Below are 12237 nucleotides of genomic sequence, written 5' to 3' on the forward strand. Positions count from 1 at the left end.
ATCCTGCCAATAAGAAGAGTTGAAGAGCTGTCAGGAGGAGTACTGCCTCTTTGCTGTGAGTTGCTTTGCTAGGTTGGCCTGCAGTTGCTGCTTCTGTCTGAGACAGTGAAAAAAACGGACTTTGCTTTCTTGTATCCTGCTTTTCTAAGGCTCTCCAAGGGCTTGAATGTGCTTGCCTCCTGTTGGAATATTAAGCTCCATCAAAGACTTCTTCTGCAGCATCCCCGAACTCCACTGCTGGGAATTCTGACCTGCCAAGTGGTGGCAATTCCAGTTCTGGGCCCTTGGGGGTGATTCTGCTGCTTCAATCCATGCATTGTCCTTGCAGCACCATTTTTACTTTCGCAAGCTTGCTGTGTAGTTGGAAATCTTACGCATCGCAGTGGAGCGGCTGAAAATTCGATGCAGCACCTGTTCGAGGCCTGAAGAACCACCCAGAGCACCAAGTCTCTGACATCCAAGACCCCTGCTCAGACTTCGACACAGGTCCTGGTTTGCGGCAGAGGGAATTGACACATCACCTGTCTGCGGCTGTGGAAATCAACGCAGCACCTGTTTTGACGCTGCATCGGGCCGCAGCGCCCGGATTTTCTCAGGCATCACGCCTGTGTGCCAAGCTTCCAATATATTGCCTCACTGAAGCGAGTTGCAACTGGAAATCGACGCATCACTTCTCCTTGCAGTAAGGAATCAACACTTCTCCTGCGTGCAGCAGAACTAACGCCTCCGTTACCCTGGGACTCAAGAATCGACAAATCGCTGTCTTTTCTTATGCTTTCCTCCTCTGCGGCTGTTTTTCGTCTTTCATTTTGATGCATCAAAGGTACTTTGTGCTAAAATCAATGCATCTATAGAGTTCTATGGACAGAATTGCTTAAACATTTTAAAAGTGATATCTTGAGTTATGTGTGTTGGATTTTTGTCGTTTTGGTCTTGTTTGGTTTAGGTAAAGATTGTTTATTTTTCTCAACTGGTGTGATGTCCATATGTAGTGTTTTCATTTGTTACTCTGTGTGTTATATATAAATGCTTTTCACATTGCCTCTCAGATAAGCCTGACTGCTGGTGCCAAGCTGCCAAAAGTGTGAGCATGGATTATCTTGGGAATGTAACTCCCTTATCTTGACTAGAAGGAAGGGTCCCTACTTGGACAGGGTGCAAGCCACTGCCAACTAAAAGATCCCCATTTCTAGCAGTGGCCAAAATAATCAACACATTACAAAAAGAGGTATGGGCTGTGGTAAATAAATAAATAATACCCTATTTTTGGATGAATAAATGAATAACAGATAGCTCAATAAATAAGAGTCAAGATTCGAGGTAGTAGGAGTTTCTGCAGATTTATTACAGCATAAGGACAGGATCAGGACAACCTGCATAGGGTGACCCAGCAGCTGCTGGGGCTAGGTCTGGGATGAGCGCGCTAACATTTAATAACATAACATTGATTTATATACATAGCGCAAACACATAGCATTACATTGCAGTAGGCGTAACAGTGGGTGGAGCAGAAGGCGTGACGTGTAGCAGTCGCGAGAGATAACAGAAAAAAGAGGTGTAACTGGGAGTATACATAGACATGTGATGTAAAACGTAACAGAATATGTCATGGATGGGCGGACACATAGGAGGGGGCTACCTAAGGAGCCGGGACCTCTAACCTAATGGTGCGCAAAAACTGGCAATGACGTGTTACTAGGAGAAGCTGGGGCTACGAACTCTGTGCTAGGAGCAGAGACTAGAGTCTGGAAGGTCGGAGCGACATGTACCTAAACCCTATCTGGTATCTAATGTTTAGGGAACATGTTGATATAAACTAGAAGTTATGAGGGGAGAGGCTAACTTGACTCTAAGACTGGACCATGCATTATTCTACATGTAGTGCGTGAAGAAGAATATTAAATGACCATTAAATACAGTATTTCTCTAACGTGGAGCCGAGAAGGCTAGACAATGACGGAAACTATTGATGCAGTTCAGTAGCTTAGGAATGCAGAGGAGGAGGACTGAACTGATAGCTGGAACTATAACATACTGTTGGCAGACTCAGAGGCAGAGCCGGGGTGCACCGGGCACTGCGAGGCAGGAAGTAAGTGAAGGGTCGAGGATACAGGTGGGGGCTGTATCGCTCCTCAGCGAGGCTTTCAGGAGACAGGAGCTGAATCTGTGGTCCGGGCCCTTTTGAGGCCTGGAAACGGGGACTTTATAATTGAATAACGTGCACACTGGGAAACGTGGCAACATTACTTACATAGGCCTGATATTCGTAGTATTCACGAGGACTGGAAACTAACGTACTAGAGGTGGACACAACTGTAATTGCGTCTTTAATCAGAAATGGGGAATAACATATGCATATTGGTCATGCATACATAACATATGATGGATGGGGCGTAGGGACACAGAACATGGCAAAATTTACTTTTCCACATTCCCTCCTTGTCACTACGTTTCCATCAGGAAACATCAATATTCATGATACCGTCTATTATTTCATACAGTACCATTTGCTCGTCTCGAATTGTCTTGGAACGGGATTTAGAACGGGGCTTGGGACGGGGAATACAAGAGGTAGCACACATGCTGCAAATCGCAGGGCCACATTGTATACAGAGGCAGCAGCTAAATATGATCGCTACTGCAATACCTAGAAAGGACAGGACTTTCCATCCCCAGGCGGAAATTACATTCCAGAACCAACCGGACCATGTCCAGGTGCCTGGATCTTGGTGTAACAGATGGGCAATTTTATGGAGTCTGGTTATAGCTGAATAAACAGACGGCGCGTTATTTGGAATGAAAATGCAACAACTGGATCCGAGAATTCTACAGGCCCCGCCCCTATCGGCCAGTATGACGTCAAGGACGAGACGATTCTGTAAAACGACAATTCTCATAAAGGATTGCTCTTCAGTTAAGTTACCTAGAGCAGAGGCAGTCTCATCTACTACAGCTTCAAGGGTTCTTGTTAACCTACGAATTAGCTTACTATTTACAACTGTACCTAAATAAGGGAAAACACCTTTATCTATATCAATGAATTGCTCTGCGGCGGTTTCAGTATAATCGACAATCGGGAGATTTCTCTTGTGTCTAGTGTGTACTAAGAAAGAATTCCTATGATAATCAGGTGGGGCTAGAAAAACAGGTGGCAGTAGGAAGGCAATGTAACAGGTTCCCTCCCAATCGAGGGGCAGACGGACATATGCAGTTTGACCACAAACAAAATAAGAATGACGTGAAGCTATAAAAATAGATTTCCCACTGTCACTATACTGGATAACAGTAGTACATTCACTATGTCCTATATGTACAGAACCATAACTACGGACACATAATTCGCCTTTGACTGGTAGTACTGAAATAGCGGGTGAGTCTGGAGTAGTATCAGACTGAACATTCAGAACCATGAAATTCGACGAATAATTACCTAAATTATATACTTCATTTTCTAGATCTAAACCTGTTCTATGGGGGAAACCTTGCTTGTCTGGGAAACATGTACTATTAAGAAAAGACATATCTGTTGAGGATGACGTTAACGTGGACCATGCTCCACACGAACCATTGTGTGAGAACTGATAAGGAAAAAGTGGCAGAACTCCCTTCGGTGTCTGGAAAGGGGGGAGTCGACCACACACCCAACAATTAGTGGCATTGCTGGTCTGGTGTGAATAATGTAACATACGGATAAATGTGTTATTACGCATGGCGAGGCGGTATGAATATTCGTGAGGAGGCAGATCACTAAACGTGTGCTCTACTGTAGTATGAGCAGACATATTTACATGAGGAACTGAAAAACACAGATAGAAAGCATAACTGGTGCAGGAAATCATTATGCTAAGAAATAATATGAAACTTAGAAAAACGATGCATTGAAGTGAACTTCGACTGACTCTCTCACTATGGGGGTCTATTTTATACATGTCAGAAACAATCTAACCGTTTCACCTAGGGGAGGACTTATACAATCAAACTGGCTGACTTATTAGACCTGAGCTTTAACTTATACTCCTGTTGCGGAGTTTTCTCTAACAAGGGAGGGGTTGTAATAAAGTCTGGTGTGGGACAGTCCTTTAAAACAATGTTCTGGCAATCCTTCGAATCCTGGGAAATGTTCTTGGCAATGTCTTTGAAGTCTGGCTTTGGTCCTTTGAAAAGTTTTACATGAGAAAGGTGGACCCACCCCTTCCTGCCTTCCAACTTGACGGCAGTTCGGGTGGTCAAGAGGACCTGACGTGGCTCCTTCCAACGTGGTTCCAGCGGACTTGATCTGTCAAAATTTCTGATCATCACAAGGGATCCTGGAACGATCTCGTGCGGTGCCACCTCGGTATTGTCTGGAAATGCGGCGGCAACCTGTGAACGACATGAGTTGAGGGCAGACATCAAGGAAGCTAGGTAATCTGTCAGCATATTACATGAAACATCGGTAATACTTCGGGGTCTAGGAGTACCCCACATGTTAGGGGGGCGGCCGAAAACGACCTCATACGGGGACAGACCTGATCTGGAATGTGCGACCATACGCATGTAAAACAGAGCGACTGGCAAAGCTACTAACCAGTCTACACCCTTGTCTTTACAGACTTTTGCTATACGGATTTTCAGAGTCTGATTATGTCTTTCGACTAGTCCAGCTGCTTCTGGATGGCGTACACAATGGAACTTCCACTGGTACCCTAACAACAGGGAAACGTGTCTCATGAGTTCGGATGAGAATGGCTGGCCGTTATCAGAATATACGACTCTAGGGAGTCCATATCTAGGGAAGAATTCACGAACCAACTGCTTGGCAGTGGTCGCGGCTGTGTAATCTGGGACTGGATATGCTTCTGTCCACCTGGACAAAGCGCATACAACTACAAGGACATACTTGAAACCTCGACATCGCTCCATCTGAATATAATCCATCTGGAGGACCTCAAAAGGGTGGTCAGGGGGCTGGAAACCACCTTGTTCCACCGGGACACTTTTACCTGGATTAAACTGACAACATATCATACAGGTACGGACTTTCTGCTTGGCTGCAGCTCGTAAATGTTTGTTGAACCAAATGTTCTGGATACTGTCTAACATAGCCTTTTCTCCTAAATGTGCTGGACTATGTGCGGTATTGATAATGACTTGAACCATAGAATCGGGGAGAAACCATGTGGCTCTACCCTTCGTTAACCATCCTTGATCTGTCTGGACCCCTCCTTGTACAGACCATTTCTTGATCTCATCGGGAGTAGCATGTAACTGGATATCTATGACATCTTGAGTAGGGTCCTTAACTGTCATGCATGTAATCGGATCTGGAATATGTGTCTGTGTCTGATTAACTGGAATGTCTGGAGTCTGTGCTGTAAGCTTGGCTGTGCGGTCTGCTAAATCATTACCTTGGGAAATAATGTCAGTAACTTTCGTATGTGCTTTGCACTTCATGATAGCAATAGATGTCGGTAAATGTATGGCATCTAACAGGGCTTGAATAAGGAGACCATGCTGAATCTTGGTTCCATGAGAAGTCATGAAACCTCTCTCCTGCCAGAGCACTCCGAAGTCGTGTACAACTCCGAATGCGTAACGTGAATCTGTGTAAACATTAACTTTCAGGTTCTTGGCGTGTACACAGGCTTGTGTCAGAGCAACTAGCTCTGCTGCTTGAGCGGACAGGGTATCAATACGGTGTGTTTCAATAACTTCAATGTCAGTAGTCACTGCATACGCGGCGACTAGTTCTCCTGTACTAGTTCTCATACATGAACCGTCCACATAAAGTGTCAGGTCAGGATCTGATAACGGAATATCTGTCAGGTCTTGTCTTGGCTTAGTCGTAATATTAACTAATTCCACACAATCATGTGGGTCTGGATTTGAACTAACTGATGGTAACAGTGTAGCAGGATTCAGGACGTTGCAGCGTCTAATTTCTATGTGTGGCTGGAACAGTGTCAATTCATAACCTGTTAAACGTGCAATTGTCAAGTGCTGAGTTTGTGTTCGGTTTAAAAGAACTTCTACTGAATGTGGAACTTGTACTGTCAGGGAATGTCCTAAAACTATAGAATCACTTTGTCTGATAGCTAGTGCTGTGGCTGCAACTGACTTGAGGCACGCAGGCAACGCCTGGGCGACTGGATCTAATGTGCTCGAAAAATAAGCACAGGGCTTGTATTGACCTGCTTGATCTTGTGTGAGGACAGATAATGCTGTACCTTCGCGTTCAGTAACGAAAAGTGTAAAAGGCTTACTGTAGTTCGGTGTAGCTAGAACTGGAGCTTGACATAGGGCTTTCTTTAACTCGTTGAAACTAAGTGTATGGTCAGATGTCCAAGGGAGGACAGTCGATACGGCTGCCTCCTGTGTCGTTAACTGTATCAATGGCTTGGCTAGAAATGCATACTGGGGAATCCATTGTCTACAATAAGAAGTAAGGCCGATAAAGGCACGTACCTCCTTCTGGGTTCTGGGCTGGGGAAGACTCGCTATTAACTGGATACGGTCGGGTGTCAACTGCCTACCCCTCTTGGACAGCAAGTGTCCTAAGTATACCACTTGCTGGACACAGAATTGAAGCTTCGAAGGTGACACCTTGTGCCCCATCTCGGCTAGAAAATACAGAACTGTAAGTGATGCTCGCTCGCAAGCACGTTCAGAACGGGCTGTGATCAGTAGATCATCGACATACTGGAGTAGGGCAGTGTCAGTTGGCATGTGAATATTGTCTAGTTGTCTCTTGAGTGCTTGACTGTAAATACTAGGGCTTTCTGTGAAACCTTGAGGAGCGCGTGTAAACATATAGCTCCTTCCATTTAAACAAAATCCGAAAAGAAACTGGCTGTCTGGATGAATTGGAACACTAAAAAATGCATTTTTAAGGTCAATAACAGTGAAAAACATGGCTTCGGAATCAATGGCTGTTAACAGGGAAGAAATGTCTGGGACAACTGGGTACTGAGGAATAATACATTTATTAAGCTCTCGTAAATCAATCACTAATCGATATACTGGGGGTGCATTTGGATCAGTACGTTTCATGACTGGAATGATTGGAGAATTGCATACATTGGAGTCAGTTTCTACAACTACTCCCTGAGCCATGAGCTCGTCAATAATTTTGGATAAGGCTGCTACAGCCTCAGGTGGCAATCTGTACTGTCTGATTCGTGGTAACACTACACCTGGCTTGAGAGTCACACGATAGGGTGTGATTTGCATGTAACCTACATCAGTTGGACCTTGCGCCCATAAATGCTGCGGAACATTAGACAATCTTGAATCAAAATCTCGCAATACATAGTGACCCTTAAAGTCACGTAGGAACAGACGTATTCCCTCTGGGGAACAGCAAATAACTGCACCTAATTCCTTCAGTGTCTTAATGCCTAATAGATTTTCTGGACATGACTTAGTAAGTAACAGATCAGTAGTACGGGACAATGGACCTACTTCTAGAGTAACTGGCTTTGAAATCTCATTAACTATGGGTTTTCCTGAAAATCCAAGGGAAACATTTCTTGAGCCTGAGAGCGGAGCCCCTGGAACTTCGGCGTGACTAATTGTGGTCCTACTTGCCCCTGTATCGATCAAAAATTTTCTGTCTTTCCCTAATACTTGGCTGTGAACATAGGGACCTTCTTGGTCTACAGGTATCTCGATGAGAGGCAAGCCTACCTCCCTCTCTAGGCTGTTTCATGAATATGACTGGTACTCTGGATACTCGGACTGTGCATACTGGTACATCTGTGAAGTAACGTGCTGTGTTGCAGCAATAGGCTGCGGTACGGTAACTGTCTGTGGTGCATTCTGTGACTGAGGAGTCTGTGAAACTTGTTCTTGTCTAGGCGGACGTGGTCTTTCTTTAGTCTTACCGGTAGCTATGTTGTGTTTCAGGACTGCACACTCGTTTATAAAATGACCTGGCTGTTTACAATAATTGCAGTTCCCTTTAACGGGAGCCGCAAGATGACTGGCTTGATTCGGACCCCTCTTCTGACTATCTTGAGGAATAGATTGTGCAACTAGCACTTTCATTTTCGTGTCTTTCATACGTTTTCTTTCGTGTTCTTGCTCTTCTCTGATTCTATTCTGGTGATACTGGAGCATCTGGAGCATCTGGGATGGAGTATTTGCTTGCCAGGTGCTTTCGACTTTCAAAACTCGATTTTTAATTTGTGGGCTTGAATTCTCGACTAATTTGGTAACGAAAAGATGAGGGTATGACTCACTACTTGTCCTGAGACCACTGTTAATACTGAAACATTTCTCGAATCTAGAATAAAAATCACTAATGTCTTCATCTTGTTTCTGTTTACAGGCTGAGATTGCATCCCAGTCTTCTTTCCTAGTTGTCAATAATCTGGGTAAAACTTGAATCAATAATTCTGGTAATTCTTTACATTTATCTCCAAGACCGGTACCTGGTACTCGTGCCTTGTCTTCAGCTTCTAGAGCTGCCCAATCGATCTTTTTCTCTCCCACCTCCCATTCTTTTTCCTTTAACTTTTCATACACCCCTGCGGGTAGCAGAACCTTTAACATTTTAATGATATCTGGATAAGTGTATTCTCCCATACGGAGCATGTCTTTTAATTCTCTATGGAACCCTGCTGGATCTTTGTCATGACAGGGAATTAATTTTTTCATTTCGAGAAGTTCCATCTTTGAAATTGGAGTGTATACAAACACTCGTTGCATTACGCCACCCGCCCCTTGGACTGGGTGGACTTCTCGTAACGGATTCTGTCTGTCTATGTAGAATGGTTTATTTTCTGGGGGTGAGACATGAACAAAATGCGGGTTCAGGAACGTTCTATACTTGTGGCGCTGTTCTAGAATGACACTAATTAAATCGGTACCTAGACCTCTCCATCTGTACTGGAGTAACTCGTTCAGGATATCGTGTAACGGGCCTGGATCAGAGTGTTGACCCTCATACAGAGTAATGAGGTGCTGGATCATATACATACCCACCAGTCGTTGCTCGGCTGGGGGCAGTTTCAGAAACATTTGTGCCACTAGTTCGTCTGGAAAAGTGGTAGAATCAGTAATCCATCGGACTGCTGATCGGGCTAGTTCTTGTTCATGCATGGTGCTTAACTCGTTATAACCGACTCGTGATTTCAGAAAGTGATCGGTAGCTTGAAATACTTGTTCTAGGGAACAAGGCTCCCGTTCTGGTGCTGGATGATGAAAAATAGACTTAGGTTCTGGACGTAAATGGCGATCTGGAAATCTGGATTTTCCTACATATGCTATTCTGGCCGGATTCTCGTCTTCCTCTTCAGGATCAGAGATACTTTCTTTCTCGCTTACTTGTGCTGCTTTACGCTGTTCGTGTAACCTTACTATTTCTTTACGAATTTTCTTGTACATACTTTCCATGGCACTAATGGTCTTGTGCTTACCCTCGGCTATATTATCACTCCACCTTGTCAGGATTCTCATTTCGGCGGGATCTTTAGACGGGTAATCTTGTTCTCTTATTAGACAATTGATCAGGAACTTTAATATCATCAGCTGAATCTCGGCTTTCCTTTGAGACATAATCTCACCAATACTTTCTGGATCATCCCCTGTACGGATGAAACGATATATTCTGTCTAGATCTTCTTTCATATTTGGTAAGGTGACTAGATACTCGGTCACCCTTCTTACGCGTACGGAATATAAAACCATATTATATTCGCCTGGAACTGGATCATAAACACATTCGGCAAGGGCTTGTCTGATTTCTGTAACAGACTTATTACTTTTAGGAGTACGCTGTGATGCTTGAGCATGTAATTCGAGTGCTGATAAACGCTTGTGTGGCGGTGGGGTTTGAGGAGGACCCCCTCCTGCGGCCCCTAGACTAGAATCGTCGACTGACATTCTTCGTGCTTGCAGGGTCGGTAATTGTAACGTGGGCTGAATTTGTATGGCAGGCTGACCCGGGGGTACCGTAACAGGTACTCCGGTGTCTGGAGAAACTGGAAGTGCCTGATTTACAGGGACAGGTGGAGCGCGAACTGGATTTGCATATTCTGGAACTGTGTCGTCCAAATAGGACGAAATAAAAATATCAGCTGCGGTCGGTTTGTGACGCAGCTTGGTCGGAACTAATGGCGGCGGGAAATTACTGGGTGCCTCTGGGGTCGCTTTTGGCAAGCCTTCGGCAAGGAGAGGATACATACCCTTAATAAGGGCATGCCTCTGTCTGTCTGACTGTTCGGCTTTGACTTGTTCGCCTATCTCGATTAATTCTCTTTCTTGGGCTCGTTCTTGGGATTCTCTACTTAACTCTGACTTTCTGACTTCCTTTTCCGTTCTTCTATGCGCTTCCTTACGCCATAACTCGATGGCATCTTTCTGTGACTGTCTGGCTTTCTTTTTCCATAATGCTTCTTCTACTCGCATGATACATTCGGCATCCCATGTACCCGATACGGGCCATCTATACTTTTCTTCTAACTGTTTGGTATACTCTACCCATAAATCTAGATACAATATGGCGCTTATGCCATGTTTCTGATACATAAAGTGACCTGGACTGTCCCTAGGCGGAACAGGAACTGCTGCTTCCAGCAGACCCTTTCTAGTTTTTAACTGACGTAGCTTGGAAAAGAGCGGCATTCTAAACTTGAATCGGAACACAATACAATACACGAAAAATAATAACAATTGGGAAAACAATTCAGGCATACCACGACATTGGAAATACATTAAACAACATTATAAATAACAGTTCGAACAGAATACTACCTGAAAATACTGAAAACAGAAACAGAACAGAATTCTCGAGAACGGAACAGACTAGAATTACTGGATGCACTGCTATAACAGTACGGAACATACCGGTCCCATAAAGGAACACATCAAGACCCGTATCCACCTAGGTGAATACTTCGTTTGTGGGCTTGGGTACCACCAACCCACGGACCAGGAGTCAATTTAGACTGACCCTGTCTAGACACTACCCCAGCAATGGTACTCACCGGGCAGCACGGAACGGAAGGCCTCGGACGGGACTGGACTACGACGACGAACTTCGGACTTCGGACTTCAGTTACGGGTGGACCTCCGGATACCTCGGACCTTGGACTCTCGGCTTGGGCTCTGGTCGGGACTCGCCGCGTTCCTCCACCGTCTCGTTCGGATGCTGGACCGCCTCCTCCGTCTCCTCCGTGGGCCTGAGGGATACTTGAAGCAGAAATATCTGCACTTGGCCAGTATGGTTCCGTCACGACTGCAGAGGGTCAGGGGGTCGGCGTGGCTTCACCGACGCGTGGGGAAAGGGCAAGTCCCTATTCGGGCGCCATTATGTGGTAAATAAATAAATAATACCCTATTTTTGGATGAATAAATGAATAACAGATAGCTCAATAAATAAGAGTCAAGATTCGAGGTAGTAGGAGTTTCTGCAGATTTATTACAGCATAAGGACAGGATCAGGACAACCTGCATAGGGTGACCCAGCAGCTGCTGGGGCTAGGTCTGGGATGAGCGCGCTAACATTTAATAACATAACATTGATTTATATACATAGCGCAAACACATAGCATTACATTGCAGTAGGCGTAACAGTGGGTGGAGCAGAAGGCGTGACGTGTAGCAGTCGCGAGAGATAACAGAAAAAAGAGGTGTAACTGGGAGTATACATAGACATGTGATGTAAAACGTAACAGAATATGTCATGGATGGGCGGACACATAGGAGGGGGCTACCTAAGGAGCCGGGACCTCTAACCTAATGGTGCGCAAAAACTGGCAATGACGTGTTACTAGGAGAAGCTGGGGCTACGAACTCTGTGCTAGGAGCAGAGACTAGAGTCTGGAAGGTCGGAGCGACATGTACCTAAACCCTATCTGGTATCTAATGTTTAGGGAACATGTTGATATAAACTAGAAGTTATGAGGGGAGAGGCTAACTTGACTCTAAGACTGGACCATGCATTATTCTACATGTAGTGCGTGAAGAAGAATATTAAATGACCATTAAATACAGTATTTCTCTAACGTGGAGCCGAGAAGGCTAGACAATGACGGAAACTATTGATGCAGTTCAGTAGCTTAGGAATGCAGAGGAGGAGGACTGAACTGATAGCTGGAACTATAACATACTGTTGGCAGACTCAGAGGCAGAGCCGGGGTGCACCGGGCACTGCGAGGCAGGAAGTAAGTGAAGGGTCGAGGATACAGGTGGGGGCTGTATCGCTCCTCAGCGAGGCTTTCAGGAGACAGGAGCTGAATCTGTGGTCCGGGCCCT

This window comes from Lissotriton helveticus, chromosome 3_1 (assembly GCF_964261635.1).
Source record: "Lissotriton helveticus chromosome 3_1, aLisHel1.1, whole genome shotgun sequence".
Classification (NCBI taxonomy): Eukaryota; Metazoa; Chordata; class Amphibia; order Caudata; family Salamandridae; genus Lissotriton; species Lissotriton helveticus.